This window comes from Balearica regulorum, chromosome 5 (assembly GCF_011004875.1).
Source record: "Balearica regulorum gibbericeps isolate bBalReg1 chromosome 5, bBalReg1.pri, whole genome shotgun sequence".
NCBI classification, from domain to species: domain Eukaryota; kingdom Metazoa; phylum Chordata; class Aves; order Gruiformes; family Gruidae; genus Balearica; species Balearica regulorum.
The window spans coordinates 26592776-26607300 of record NC_046188.1 but is presented as its reverse complement, the minus strand read 5'-3'; the positions used below and the strand labels follow the sequence as shown (position 1 = coordinate 26607300).

The 14525-nt window shown below is 47.7% G+C and overlaps 1 protein-coding gene across 1 annotated transcript in view; it reads left to right on the top strand.

The window, feature by feature from the left end:
• NPC2 (NPC intracellular cholesterol transporter 2) overlaps positions 1-14525 on the top strand; it is a 215457-nt gene that overhangs the window by 39737 nt on the left and 161195 nt on the right. The window lies entirely within an intron of this gene.

The window sequence follows — 14525 nt, the reverse complement described above, 5'->3', positions numbered from 1 at the left end:
GATGTAAGTGCTACTTTCCAGATTTCATGTAATTCTACACTTGCTCAATCCAAATGTTTGCTGACAGATGAAAATGTAATTTTCCTAATTCTGCCATGTTGGAATCCTTGCTCTTGCTCTGATGCTCTGTGGGTCTGATCCTGCCTTAACAGAGAACATTATTAAAATGATCACTGCAGCTCTCTAGGGTGAAAAATATTTGCTCTAGCAAAAGAGAGATCACTTCTCTGATTCACTTCAATAGTTTTTGGAAAGGCAGGAAAGGTTAGGGAGAATGCAAAAGAGCAAAGAAAGAATACTGTTTAAAATGCAGTTTAAGAACAAAAATAGTGAAAAAAGCAAAACAGAAGGCGAGCGAATAGGAATAGGTAGTGGTTTTCAGCAAGGAGGAGGTCAGAGAAAAGCAAAGTTTCATGAGCAGTGGAACCAGCCAGTGAAGCGTGGTTTTCCTTGCAGATGTGTCTTTCAAGATTGCATCGTGTGGATTCTCTGATGCCTAGCAGAGGGTGTGCTCACGCTTCAGTGAGGGCCATCATTGGATTTCTTTCTTTTGTCAGCTGATTCACCTAATAAATCGTACAGAAATGTATTACCTACCCTCCGCAAAGTTGTCTGAAATTGGCTGACAGGTTCCAAAGTTATTGGGACACCCATGTACACCTGTGGATGGGTGGTAAGATAAAAGGGTGAAGAGTTGAAATTGCAAATGGATTGACTGATAGAGAAGGGGAAAACATTAGGAGATTTATTAGGGGATTTATGTATGCTATTAATGCATTTAATTTGCTTTACTGCCATTTTCTTTCCTGGATTTACATTTTTAAAACAACAAAATTAACTAGGATCTATTTAAAGCCCTCCCCTCCAATCAGGTTAACTTCATTGTGAATGTCCACACTGGCTGTTTTGCGGCAGGGGCGGGGGGAATCTCTTACTGCAGTTCTGTCTCCAGCACGTGCCAGGGGAGACTCCAGGAGCCCCCCGACCAGCTACACCACCGAAACCTGCCCGGAACCTCATTGACAGTGTACGTGGGACACAGCTACTGCAAAGGCCTTCTGTACCAGGATGAATTGCAGCTCTATTACTCAGACACTCCAGCTATTTTTCTGTTGTCCTTCACTGCAAATCCCCATCTCATTGGTTTCTGCTGCAGTGATTCTCATCTGATGTTTTCTAGGGACCTCCCCATGACTGGATACTGCAGTTTGGAGAATACTTGATTTTTTTTTTTTTTTTACTGGGATCTCATTTTATTTTTAGCTGGTCTCTCCCACATATCCCTCTACGTTTCATTCTCTTAATAGAATTTCCTGATTTCCAGGCAGGTGTCATGTCAAGAGGTGTTAAATAGGACAGAACTGACTGCTGATCTCTGGGAGGGAGGGAGACCTCTCCTTCCAACACAATACCTTTTTATGCATCATTATCCTTTATTTGTGGGTCTCCAGCCAATTTTTCATTCCATGTGGTGGTGTAGCCAAGCCAATTTCAATTAATTTTTAGTAGGATTTATGTATCAAATCTTTACTAAAATCAAAATGTATCAAATCCATCGTGTTCCCTTCACCCACTAATTTTATAATTCTATTAAAAAAAGCAATCAGGTTTCTCCAGCACAATTTGTTCTTTATAAATCCCTAGTGCTGATAATTGTTTTCTTATCCTTATCCCTAGGTGGTCAGTGATGTTTTTCCCCTTTTTAAATTCTATTCTTTTAGTGGCAATAGATATTCGTGAGAACTCTAAATTTGCCTTTTTTTTTTTTTTTTTTTTTTTTTTAAGATCCATGGCACAATTCCTTTTCTCTAACCTCCAGGCAGCCTCCTAGTTTTCGTAACTTAACAAAATTATTGTCCGTGGTAAGTAACTTTTTTTCATTTTCCTTGTAGAGGTGGATAGATGTCTCTGTCACAAGCTGTATCCTGAAAACTTGCATGTTCAGGCAGAGTGCTATATATTCGATGAGCCAAATGTGCTGTCAGTGAAACAAATGTGTGGAAATCATTAACTTCTTAAGTGAATCCAGTCAGGCTTTTTGCCCGGTAATATCCATTCTGGGCAATTGTTATTGCCTACTGAAGAAGTATCAAGAGGGTATTTTTACATGTTTTTTTTATTATAATGTTCATAAAAGTCTTAAACTGAAATGAAATAAAAATAGCATCTAAATAAGCTACATACATATTTATATACATATGTAAGCTATAAGTATTATTGAGGGACGCTAACAAAAAGAACACTATCTTATCAGATCAGTAAATTAATTTAGTCTCAGCAATAGATTGGAGATCAGTTATCAAACTAATGCCAAAATAATCAACCCCTATAAATTCTGAGAAGCTGTCCTGCTAAATTGGTTATAAATCCCAGCTCGGAGTTATGCCACAGTAAACAGAATCTGTACTTTGAAGGGGTGACTGTCTGATGTCTTTTAATGTCTAGCACCTAAACAACTTCAAAATGCCTGTATTTGGGAGAAGGTGTGGATAGATGTTCTGAATCAGCTGTGGCCTCACTCCTTTCCTCAGTTTCACAGAATGGTAGGGGTTGGAAGGCACCTCTGGAGATCATCTAGTCCGACCCCGCTGCTAGAGCAGGATCACCGAGGGCAGGCTGCACAGAAATGTGTCCAGGCAGGTTTTGAATATTTCCAGAGAAGCAGACTCCACAACCTCTCTGGGCAGCCATGTTCTAGTGCTCGGTCACCCTCAAAGTGAAGAAGTTTTTCGTCATGTTGAGATGGAACTTCCTGTGTTCCCATTGCCCCTTGTCCTGTCACTAGGCACCATAGAGAAGAGTCTGGCCCCATCCTCTAGACATCCACACTTTAGATATTTATAAGCACTAATAAGATCCCCTCTCAGTCTTCTCCAGGCTAAACCCAGGACAGACTCAGTTCTCCAGATGCGCGGGAGGTACTGTCAGAGCATTAGCCAAGAGAGGGTGCACAAACAAACCTTTTACTGCTTGCCCCTGCCTTCTGCTGTTGGATAGCAGATCATTTGATACCCCCGTGCCAGTCCCATGTTGATCAAAGAGCTCCCTTCGTTCTGGGCTTGCGGTCCTCACTTGAAGGCACAGAGAGGTGGATCCTAGGAAGGAGAAACTCGCTTGGTGGCTTACTCTTTCCAAGGTAACCAACTGCCCTCAGGAAACTAGTCCTCTTGGTGACCTGCTGATCTAAAAAGAAAGGTTTCCTTGCCTTTGATTCTCGTGGTTCACGCTGTCTTGCGGCACCTTCAAACAAATTAGATATGAGGTCCTCCCCTGGCACCCCTCGGTTTAATTCAAACAAGTTTGCAACAGGTCAGCACTGAGTAAACAGTCTCACGTAAGCTAAGTGTTCGGAAATATTATTTATTTTTTACATCATGGAACCTGATGGCTTTCAGTTCTTCTCTCACCTCAAAATGTTAAAATGCAGGACACATAAGAATAAGGTGGTTTGTTCTTATTTGGGTCAAATGTCTTGCAAAATTCCAGCATTTTATGGAAAATTTAATATAAAATTCCTACAGAAGTAATGGGAAAAATACTAGCACAAAGGTCGATCATTCAACATTTATTAATCAGCAAAAATAAAAATACCTCTGCGCTAATGATGAATTTCACAATTGCTATTTCTTCTGCTAACCTAAAATGAGATAAATGTTCTTATTTTTCTTGCAAACAAGATAATTACAGTAACCCTCTTACTCCTGAGCAAGGCAATCGATCAAGCAGCTTCTCTTCTGAAACCCAGATATTGATAGAGAATAGTTACTTAAAAGCTCTTCAAGATGAAATATGTTCAAAATGATATAAAAAGTCTGTGTGCCTGCGTACACTCTTCTGCTAACTGGCTTCTCAGGCACATTAACATAAAGCACGTGTATCAGTTATTTGTCCATCGTGTGCTGCATTTGGGTTGGAAGTGTAGAATTCTAATACTGAGGTCTCATTTAAGCTGAAAATATGGGCTGGTTTGCTGGTGATTGGGAGCTATATGTCACTTACGCTGGCAGCACCTGAAAAATATCTTTCTTTGAACTTCAGAACTGGGAAGTTGATCTGGTTGGTGTAACCATGGCCTAAAGATATTTGTGACAGTTTTTGAAGCTGTTTACCAGGATCTTGACCTGAAATTCAGCGATGCCACTACCATCCTTCTCACTGATCTGGGAGAGCTGTCATTCCAGTCCCTGCAGAGTAGGTGCCAACATACACATGTACAAACATGGGCATATATACATACATTGTAGTTATGAGCTGGGCATACATTTCAACAAGCTGCTGGTGCTGGTGTCACAGCCTTGTGTTAATTCGCACAGACCCTGTGTATCTGGAAAAAAAAAAAGACTTCTGGAGCCAGACTTAATAGAAAGAGCTTATTTTTGGTGGCCGCTCCCTCCATATGTTACAGAAGAAATAATCTTAGGTAAGAAAAAGAGCTGGAAGCATTTCAGAAAACCCTCCCTCCGGACATTCATACTCCTTGGGCTCAGAGTTATCCTCTTGGCCTGTTGTATTATTTCATGCCACAGAGGTACCCAAATTAAATGAAGACACTGGGGAATCAGCAGGTCATTTTTTAAAAAGTGACCGATTACAGATAGTGTTGTGAATAGGTTCAGACACAGCTCCAGCTGTGAATGCAGTTATGAGGTAGGCATCTGTGGCTGGACATGCCATCCAGGGGTGTTCGTGCTGAACAACAGGTTGTATCTGCCAAATTGCAGAAGAACAGATGAAGATTCAAGAAAATCTTAGGTTTTTAGATCAAACGCTCTTCCTTCTGAAATGGCCTGAGCTATGTCCAAAGAGGAAATCAACAGAAAGGGTATCCCAGAAAGAACAGGCCATGTCACCAGTCCACATCTGAGTTCTCATCCAGGCAACACAAATGCCTGCTTCACGTGACGGCTGACACGGGATTTTACACTGGCACGGGCATCAGCAACTGCATCCTTGCAATTACTTAGGTAATGATCAGAAGTAGGAATATCTCACCCTATTCCTTGAAATGTGGAGACTTTCTAAAACACTCCAACCTGCTGGAAGTCCAGATTGCTTTTCAAAAATTATAGTCGCCTCCCACAGACAAATGATTTGCTGAGACCTTCCCCTCATCTTTGGATTCCCAAGACCCAGAGGATTCCAAAGCCAAAATTCTGAGATAAAAAACACATTCAATTCAAACAGGTTACCCTGTCTTTGATCTCAGCAATAATTTCCATTCCATCAACTTATTTAGAAAGCTTGCATGTAGTTTGTGTAGAGAATACTTGCACTTCTACTACTGTAAAACAGACTACAAGTATTACACACTTCTCTTTGACTACTGGTGCCTTTTCCAAATTTTTTTTTCTCCAACACCCACAGACTTAGACGATGGCCTACATTTAATGAAATTCTGGATGTCCAAGAGTCCTGTATTCTAATACCAATAACTTGTTATGTACATTACCAATAACCAGTCTCCCCAGCTGAAGTGACATCAGGTGAAGTCAAAATATACTGCCATAGGGTGGATTGCTCTGAAGAACCACCTCTCGAATGAATGATCCTATGCTGTCCTGATCCCTAGATCTGATATGACAATCCTAGCAAGGCTACTTAACCACTCCCTCAAGGATCATATCTGTTGCTACCTACCCAGAGCTTTACAGTGGTGTAAAATTTCCTACAACTAGAACTAACTCTCTAAACCCAGACTCAGCAATTTCCTTATAGACTGAAGGAGCTCTTGACTCAGTTGAGTGGGGCTTCTGGCTTCTAGTGATGACTTGGGAATTCAGACAAATATTCAGTATGAAAAAGCAAGTTTTCCTAAAGCTCAAGCCTTCGAGGAGTCATGGTTCCCACGATACATGCCTTCTTCAGGGAGACACTCAGCATCACAGTGTAGCGCTTGGTGGGTGAGGCTTTCTATACAAGAGAGAGGTCTAAAGGTTCAGTGAGTTACAATACTGACAATGTGCATTTCCTATCTTACTCTACCTCAGACATCCTCTTAAATGTAGGCAACCACTTAATCTACCCTGGGCCTAGTGCTCCATCTGTAAACTGATAACATTAAACGATCTCATAGAAAATGTATATTGTTAAATGTATCCCTGTTTATGAGACTCATGCACTATCGATAGAATCTGTGTCAACACAGAAAAGAGGAAGAAATTCACTACTAGGTAGCCCAGTCCTAAACCTAATGGTTAATATCGTTACACCAACATACAGCCTTTGTATTTACGCTAGAAGGCAACAATCTCGTAATAGGCAAGACGAGAAATGGCCAAGGTTTAGCCAATTTCAACAATGGATCTAGAGAGAAAAAAAGGAAACTACCTGCTTGGGCTCCTCCAAATAACTCCTCTCTCAGCTTCTAAGTGATAAATGCCAGAATAAAAGTTGTTGGGGTGTTCTCCTCTCAAATACAACTTAAATTATGGACAGCTTCTCCTGGAAGAGACAGACACAGGAAAGGTTCTGAGCAGGTGAGCAAAATTTATTCGTCACATGGGGCCATTTGGCCTCCATACCATGAATCATCACCAAGTCTGGGTGTATTTAGGGTAGAAAGAAGGAACAGCAAATGGGAAGAGGGTATTAAATAATGATTGCCATAGAGACCAGTCAGCTTTACCCAACTCCATGAAATTTAAGCAAGAGAGCGTAGACAATGAAACCTCAGTATATTTCAAAGGGATAAAGGGCAGTGTATGTTAGCTATAGAACGCAATAGCAGGATATTGCAGCAAGTTGTTTGGTCAGGTTTCTAAAATCCACTGTCAGCACTATGCAGATGAGACACCTCTAACTATTTTTCATCCCTTCTGGTCACAAAAGAATGTGAGGACAGCACAGTGCTTTCATAGGAGCTGTGGGCAGAAGTAAGGCCAAAGTAAGGCAGAGGGATGATGCCGATGGGAGAAGAGAAGCGTCCAAGAAGGCTGCAGTTGTGATGCAGCTTCCTTTGGCTGAAGAGCCCCAGCGGTCAGGTCAGACTGTGGTTTATGATGATTTTTGGGATTCTTCACCAGACTTCCACATAGGCATCCAAGAAGAGCTGTCTGCAATTTTGCCATTCCTTCCATTTCAGTTATCCAAGCCTGTGACCAGCAGGTGGAGGGAGGTGATCCTGCCCCTCTACTCTGCTCTTGTGAGACCCCACCTGGAGTACTGCGTCCAGCTCTGGGGGCCCCAGTACAGGAGAGACATGGAGCTGTTGGAGTGAGTCCAGAGGAGGGCCACGAAGCTGATCAGAGGGCTGGAGCACCTCTCCTGTGAGGACAGGCTGAGAGAGTTGGGGTGAAGGGAAGGCTCCAAGGAGACCTAATTGCAGCTTTCCGGTACCTGAAGGGGGCCTACAGGAAGGATGGTGAGGGACTGTTTATCAGGGAGTGTAGTGACAGGACAAGAGGTAATGGGTTTAAGCTGAAGGAGGGTCAATTTAGATTAGATATTAGAAAGAAATTCTTTACAGTTAGAGTGGTGAGGCACTGGAACAGGTTGTCTGGAAAGATTGTGGAGGCCCCCTCCCTGGAAGTGTTCAAGGCCAGGTTGGATGGGGCTTTGGGCAACATGGTCTAGTGGAGGGTATCCCTGCTCATGACAGGGGGGTTGGAACTAGGTGATCTTTAAGGTCCCTTCCAACCCAAACCATTCTAGGATTCATTGCCAGTAGCAGTGCAAAGTGCCTCGGTACGAAGCCTGTGGCTGCTAGGACAGTCCAGCTATTATAGTCACTCTGCTCACAGGCACGGCTTACTTTTAATTCAGCCTCTCTGAATTCAGCTGCTTTCTGTACTGGTTTACCACTAAATCCTGAAGCAAGCTTAATAAACAGTTGTTACATCCAGAATCTACCATGTCCGGGGCAAGACTTCCAAAAGCTGAGGTGGAGTCTACAGGTGGTAAGCACTCCCACAGCAAAAAGAAGCCCTCATAAAGCTTGGCCATCTCTTTGTGACTTTTCAAGTACATTTCTGCAGCTACATCCTGCCAGCCATAATTAGAGACTGGCAAGGTTTACAGTTTAAAAAGGCCTCCTCTGTTCAGCATTGCCAGGAACATCCTAGACCCGTCAGTGCTCTGCTGCAGCTGCCTGCCCCCTCCAGAAGAAGAGTGGCCACAAAGCCAGACCTCTGGCAGGTGTCAGTCATGATCCTCAACACTCCTGGAAGGCAGCAAGACCTCTATCAGTGAGCACCCCATAGTAGTCTCTGCTTTTCTGCATGGTTTCCTATTTGCCCTTTCAGTCTTGTCTTTCCCCATGATTCCAGAGCATGTACCACCAAGTAATTAAACCTAATTACTGCCACAGTCCCCGGGTAGTTACCTGCCTTGCCCTTGGGGAGTATGGTGAAGCCGGTTTTATGGTCAGGGCCCTGGGTTTAGGGCTCAAAAAACTGGATTCAGCTCTTAGATTTTTGGTGTGACCTTGGTTATGTCATTTAGCCTCTCTTTATGCAAGGATCTCAGCCTGTTCCAGAACGGTGAAATTTTAAGTTTAGAGGACATGCCCAAATTTGCTGATGGGGAGACTGCATAGGGTGTCAGGTAAACAGCCCTCTCTTGCTGTCTTATGATTTGCATGCAGTAAAGAGCAACTGAGAAGCCTTATTGAAAAAAACCCACCCTCTCTTCAGTCAGTAGTTATATTATTTGATATAAACATGAAGCGACCAACGATGCCTTGCAATGGCCCCTCCCTGGGAGCAGGACCTGCTGTACAGCAAGCACAGGACCTGCCTGCAGCCGCTCTGAGCTTCTGTTGGGGTGATGGACCAGTGGCACCCCTTCCATCACCACAGACCCCTGCCAGGACCACCAGCACGGTGGGCACCACTGGCCAAGCCTATGGGGAGCCGCAACCTTGGGAACCCACACCCCAGCCATGTCTCCCTCCCCTCCTACCTGCATGCCTGGCCATTTTCTCCCCAAGCCCCCCAACCCATCACCGACCTCCAAAACCCCTCTCCGCCCAGAGCCTGCCATATCACTGCAGGGAGCCCTCCCACCCCATCGCATCCCTCATGCCACATCCCCTCCGGGGGTGTTTGTCCCCCGTAGGTGCCTGCGGCCCCGCAGCATCCCGGCTCCCACGGGGCGGCCTCGCCGGTCCCCATCCCCAGGCCGCCCAGGTGAGCGGGCACCGGAGGAGGGCTGCACATCACCTGACCCCCTCCAGCCGATTCCCTCAGACAGGACGTCAAGTTAATGAGCCCTCAGGCCTGTAATTAGCTGTCAATTACCTCAAATTAATCAACTCCTCGCCTAATTAAGCATAATCGGCAGGTGGGCAGAAAACGGGCCATTGTGCGGGAGCCATGAGAAAAGCATGGCTGGCAAACTTGGTTAGGATCAGCGGCGCATTCCCGGACGCCGCGCCACCGACACCCGGGCGCCCGCCCCACTCGCGGGCGCCCCCCGGCCCCCGCCGCCCCCCGGGCCCGCCGCTGCGGGACAGCGCGGTGGCGGGGCGGCAGGGCCGGGCGGGGGGCTCTCCTGCCCCCGGCAGCGTGGGGCAGCCCCCGGGCGCTGCCTGGGAGGCCCAGCCTGTAAAAAACGGCGGCGTGGGTTTAGAGTGGGGTTTTTTGGTTTTTTTTTTTTTTCTCTTGCTTAATATTTGTGCCGCCGCGCCTCAATATATCATCTCGCCCTCCCCGTTTTCTCTCCCTGGTTTGCCGTGCTTGCTGCACTCGTATGGCTCTAGTATCTGAGAAGGGGGACTGAAACACACCTCGTGTTCGCCCACCTCGGTTATGAGTGCACCTATGTAATGGCGTGAAGATATATGTCTATGAAAAATGGAGTTTCGACGGGTATTAATTACTACCTAGAAAAATGAGTCATATTGCACTGATTTTCGTGTGGAATTAACACAACCCCCCAACCCCCCCGCCCCCATCCGCCAGAGCTCTGTTTGGCGGAGAGGAGATGTTCCCTGCGGGGGCCGAGGAGGGAGCAGGGCTCCTGCCAACTTTCAGATCACCGGAGCGCAGGACGTGAGCTGCTCTCTGCTGCGCCAGGGCCCGGATCCTGCACCCTGCGCGCTAAATCCCAGCAAGCACCAGCTTTATTTAAACGCAAACAGAGCACAGTGTCTTTCTGAGCTGCAGAGAAGAAGGGCTGAGGGAAATGCCATTTCATGGTAAAAGTATTGTGCACAATATTAAAGTGCAAGGTTTTGATTGTGCCTAGAAAGTCCTTTTTTTTTTTTTTTAATGTAGCCAGATTATCACCAAACACGCTGGATTTACACTGCATTAGTGATTGTCAAGATTAGAGCAGAATCCCCGGATAACAAACAGGAACACAAAACGTCAATTTATGACATAATAGCAATAGTAATGCAACAATAATCATAGCCAATGGAAGAAGGATGCAGAGGAGAGTGAGTTGGATCCCTCAGCTCTGAAGGGAGAAGCCACCTGCTTTGGAGTGGCTTTGATTAAAACTCCCTCTGTTGTGTCCAGAAGGATGATTTTATACTTTATTCCTGACAGAAAAGCAACAGCCCAGCACAGATCTGGCAAAGTTGGTGCATGTAACAACTAGCAACTAAAGGGGCAAGCTAGGAGATGCAACGTGCCCCATTGACCCTGCTGCGTGTCTGGACCTCTCAAGACAAGGTGCACATCAAACTTGGCATCTCTGTGCCTGCAGCTACTTGGAGCACAAGCCCTGAGAAGAGAGGCTGCAGGCAGCCCCTGCCCTGCAAAGGGTGTCATCGGGTGACAAGAGGGGGGCTGCGTGGAGCTGGGTCCTGGCAGCTGGCCTGGCCCCGGGGGATTAGAGATGCCCCCACCTTCATGGCTGACGCAGTGGCACACGCTGCAGCTGGGACCACGAGGCCCCTGGGGGTTTTTTCGCCTGCCTGCTCTGTTGTTAGTCGGGCGCTTATTACCGCAGCAGGAGGTTTGGGGAGGGACCCCTCTGCGCACATAACGCAGTAGCCCATGAGATGCTGAGGGATTCAGTGTCCCCTCTGTCCCTTAGTAAAGCCACCACTTTCCAGAGCTTCTCCTGCACCTGCTATCTCAGGGTGAATCTCTAGGCCCTCCCAGGAAGACAGCTCTTTTTTTGGGAATCAGGAATAACCCCAGTCTCCTCTCTTCCCTCAATTTGTGAGTGGGTTTTTTTTCCAGATCCCCCTCTCCACCACATGTCTTCCTTTGGCTGAAGCACTGGCCTCACTCTTTGGGGTCCATCAGCACGTTCCTGAGGACTAGCTTGGGAGGAACACGCTGTGCAATGGTGTCATGGACGGTGACATGAGCTGCGGGTGAGCAGCAATCTCCTGCAGCTCCCTGTTTATTTACGGGCATGCTGCAGATGCACATTGATTTCACCGGCTCATTCCCGTTTAGAGCTGGAGCACTCAAATGACTTACAGCAAGGTTGACTAAGCATTTCTATTATCAGCTCCCTTCTTAATCACTCATAACTCTTTCAGTCTGGGAGTGCGAAGTTCTCCAGGTCTGATCTCCACCCAAGGAAGTGGTGGTTGCTTTGTGCCATGTTTGAGCAAAAAAGGGCTCAGGCATTCATGAGGGTACAGAACCCTTATTCCATTATAAACCAAAACTCTGTGGGGAAAAAAACCCCGACAACAACAACAAAAAAACCCAGAGAAGCAGGCAGTAGAAATCTGTTAGGGCTAGACTGATGGAGCAGCTTTCAGTGATCCACTGAAAATCAATTGCAACAGGGCTAAGTTGTTACAGGTCGAAAAATGGTGCTGAGAGAGGCAGTGTTATTGCTGGTGGGGTGCTGCCGCTGCTGCCGCTGCTGCCGCTGCTGCCTGGAGACCTCCCTGCTGCTGCTGCGGCACGGCGAGCGAGCGTGCCAGGCGCTGTACAGCTGAGCGCTGCCTTGCTGGGGAAGCCGAGGGCCTGGCTGGGATCGCACATGGCCACCGCTTCGGTGGAGCACACCTGGAGCCCGGTGGCTGGCTGGGGAAGTACCTCCTGGAGAGGAGGAGGAAGGGCATGGGGGCAGCACCAGGGTAGATCAGAGGAATCCAACCACCGTTCAAGTACAAGACAGAAAAAGAAAATATATTTATTCTTATCCTTGACATTATTTGAACCTTACTGGCCACTCCAGTTGTACCAGATTCTGCAGGTAGTGTCCCAGCTGGGAAAATGCTCTTGGCACTGTCACAACAAACACACACACAAAAAAAAAGCTGGGTGAGCAATGAAGTTGTGCCATGTCCCTAGTCTGAAAAAGTAAAAGTTATAACTATTTCATTAACCATTTTAGACAATTAGTTAGTTAGAAACAACAGTAGGGAATTCACAACAACCTGCCTGTGTCATTCTGTCTGTACGCAATACTGGATGTTTGTAAGGATTGTGAACATCACCTCGTTTACTTTGTGCAACGCCGTAACATTGGGGCCACCCACGTTTTGGTTTGGTCGTTCCTTGCTGCACTGCCCTGGCACACAGCAGAGTGGTTGGAGGAGAAGCACTGCTGCTCTAAACAGTCGTTCCTATGAAAGCCGTGAGGTTCTCTGGACTTGACAGCTAACTGGAGCAAGGTGGAGGGTGACCTCTTCCTGACCAACCCTCTGTGCAGCTCTACCCCAAGATTATAAAAATAATGTACTCGGGTTAGAAAGTACTTACAACGCGCATTGTGATTCTCCTACGCCTGTTCATTACAATGCAATCTGCAATCGCGTATCTGCAGTGCTGCAGTCTCTCCCCAGTCATGCGTGAAACTAACTTCAGCGATAACTAGGTAACCTCACCAAAAGCAACAGACTACCCCCCCCCCCGGGTTTTGGGCTAGCCTCGAGCGGGCTGCCTGTCCTCAGCTCCTGCTGGCCCTTGGGCCCCATGAAAAGGTGCACAGCAACCTCTCAACATCAGGCACTTAAGAAAGCCGTGGAAGAAGGTCACAAATCTCATAACCGTTCAGTGTCATGTGGTAGCACCGGGTGACCAGCCTCACCCTGGCACTGCCGGTACGCACACACTTGCACAAACACATCTGCTTAGCAGGGTGCACGTGCACTGCATTCCAGTGCAGCAGCCACTCTGGGCCCAGGAGCAGCATGTTGGCACAGTGCCGGGCCCAAGCCAGGAGCCTTGAGGGTGACCAAAACATCAACCTGGGTGTGGAGATGCCCCAGCACAGCTCCACGGCGTTGGGCCGGAGTCAGCTGCCAGCCAACCAGCTCAGCAGGCAGGCGGGGAGAGCAAATGTGCATCTGTCCCTGCTTGTCTGTGTAGACACACACTAACCATTACTGCTTCCCAGAGCAAGTTTCTAGGCTTCATTATATTTTTATTAGTCTTGCAGAGGATACAGAAGGCGCTCTGATAAAGGAAGAGAAAGGGCTGCTTGCTTGGCAGGGGATTTATGTGACCATCTCTCTCTCAGCCCAGGAAATCCTTCCTGCTGTTCCTCATGGTTGGCACCCCCAGCCAGCTGTGGGAAGGGTGCATGGGACCTGGGGAGCCAGCGGGTGGGCCCACCATCGCTGTCCCTGCACTCTCACTGGCAGCTGGTTGGCACAAAGCCATCTCCAAGCGAGCTCTGACCAACCCTGGGCAGCTAAAAGCACAGACCCAAAGAGGCAGAACAGCCCAGGGAGCAGTGGTGGTTGGTGCTGCGCCACCTCGGAGGTGCTGAGGGCACCAGCGGCATTCACCTGGGGCTGCAGCAGCGTTACCTAGCTGAATCTGAGTGCTGCTGAAAGACAGACACCATGCTGGTTTGTTTGTCACTCCAGTGACATGAGCTACCCTTCACAACTGGGGCGGCTCCAGGACACCCTTGCATGAGGAGCCCTTGGTGCATCACCATCTGTGCCGCTGAGCGTGGCCACTTCATGGTCCCTGCACGTCCCAGCATCTCCACTGCAGATGCTGGAGGCTGCAGCAGCTGGCGGTGGGGACACAATGCTTGCTGGGGACACCAGTGCTAAGGGGGCAGAAGGCATGGACAGCCCCGCGCTAGGGGCCGTGCACATGAAGGCAGCAGCCGGCGCAGGGCGCGCTGCCCGGCGTCCTGAGGCCATGGCGGGGAGCGAGCAGGGACCAGATGGAAGGTGCCGCCAAATGAGGCCGGTGTAGCAAAGGCTGCAAATGAGTTTAGTAGACAGCCAGACATTTTGAGGAGGGGGGAGGCAGAGGGGGGAGTGGAGGAGAGCAAGAGAAAGGGAGAGCCCAGCGCCGCGGCCAAGAGGGACCCGCCGGGGCACACAGGCGTGGTGGGCAGTCCTCCCCACACCTTCTCCTGGTGCCCTAACTCTAAGACCCCTCAAAGGGAAGAGGGAACCAAGGTGTCGTGGCCCCTTCTTTGTTTTTAATTACTTCCCATTTTAATCTTGATTTGCACTTCGATCTCTCAGAACTGGGCCAGGGACACTACAAAGCCCTCGTCAGCAACTCCCCCAATAATAAACAGGAAAAGGCTTAAGGGGCAAATCACTTGCATGTTAATGAGACTGTTTGCTGGAGTCAAGAGAGAAAACAGCAAACAAACAAATGGACTGAATTCCAGCGGCAGCTGTTTGCTCCTTA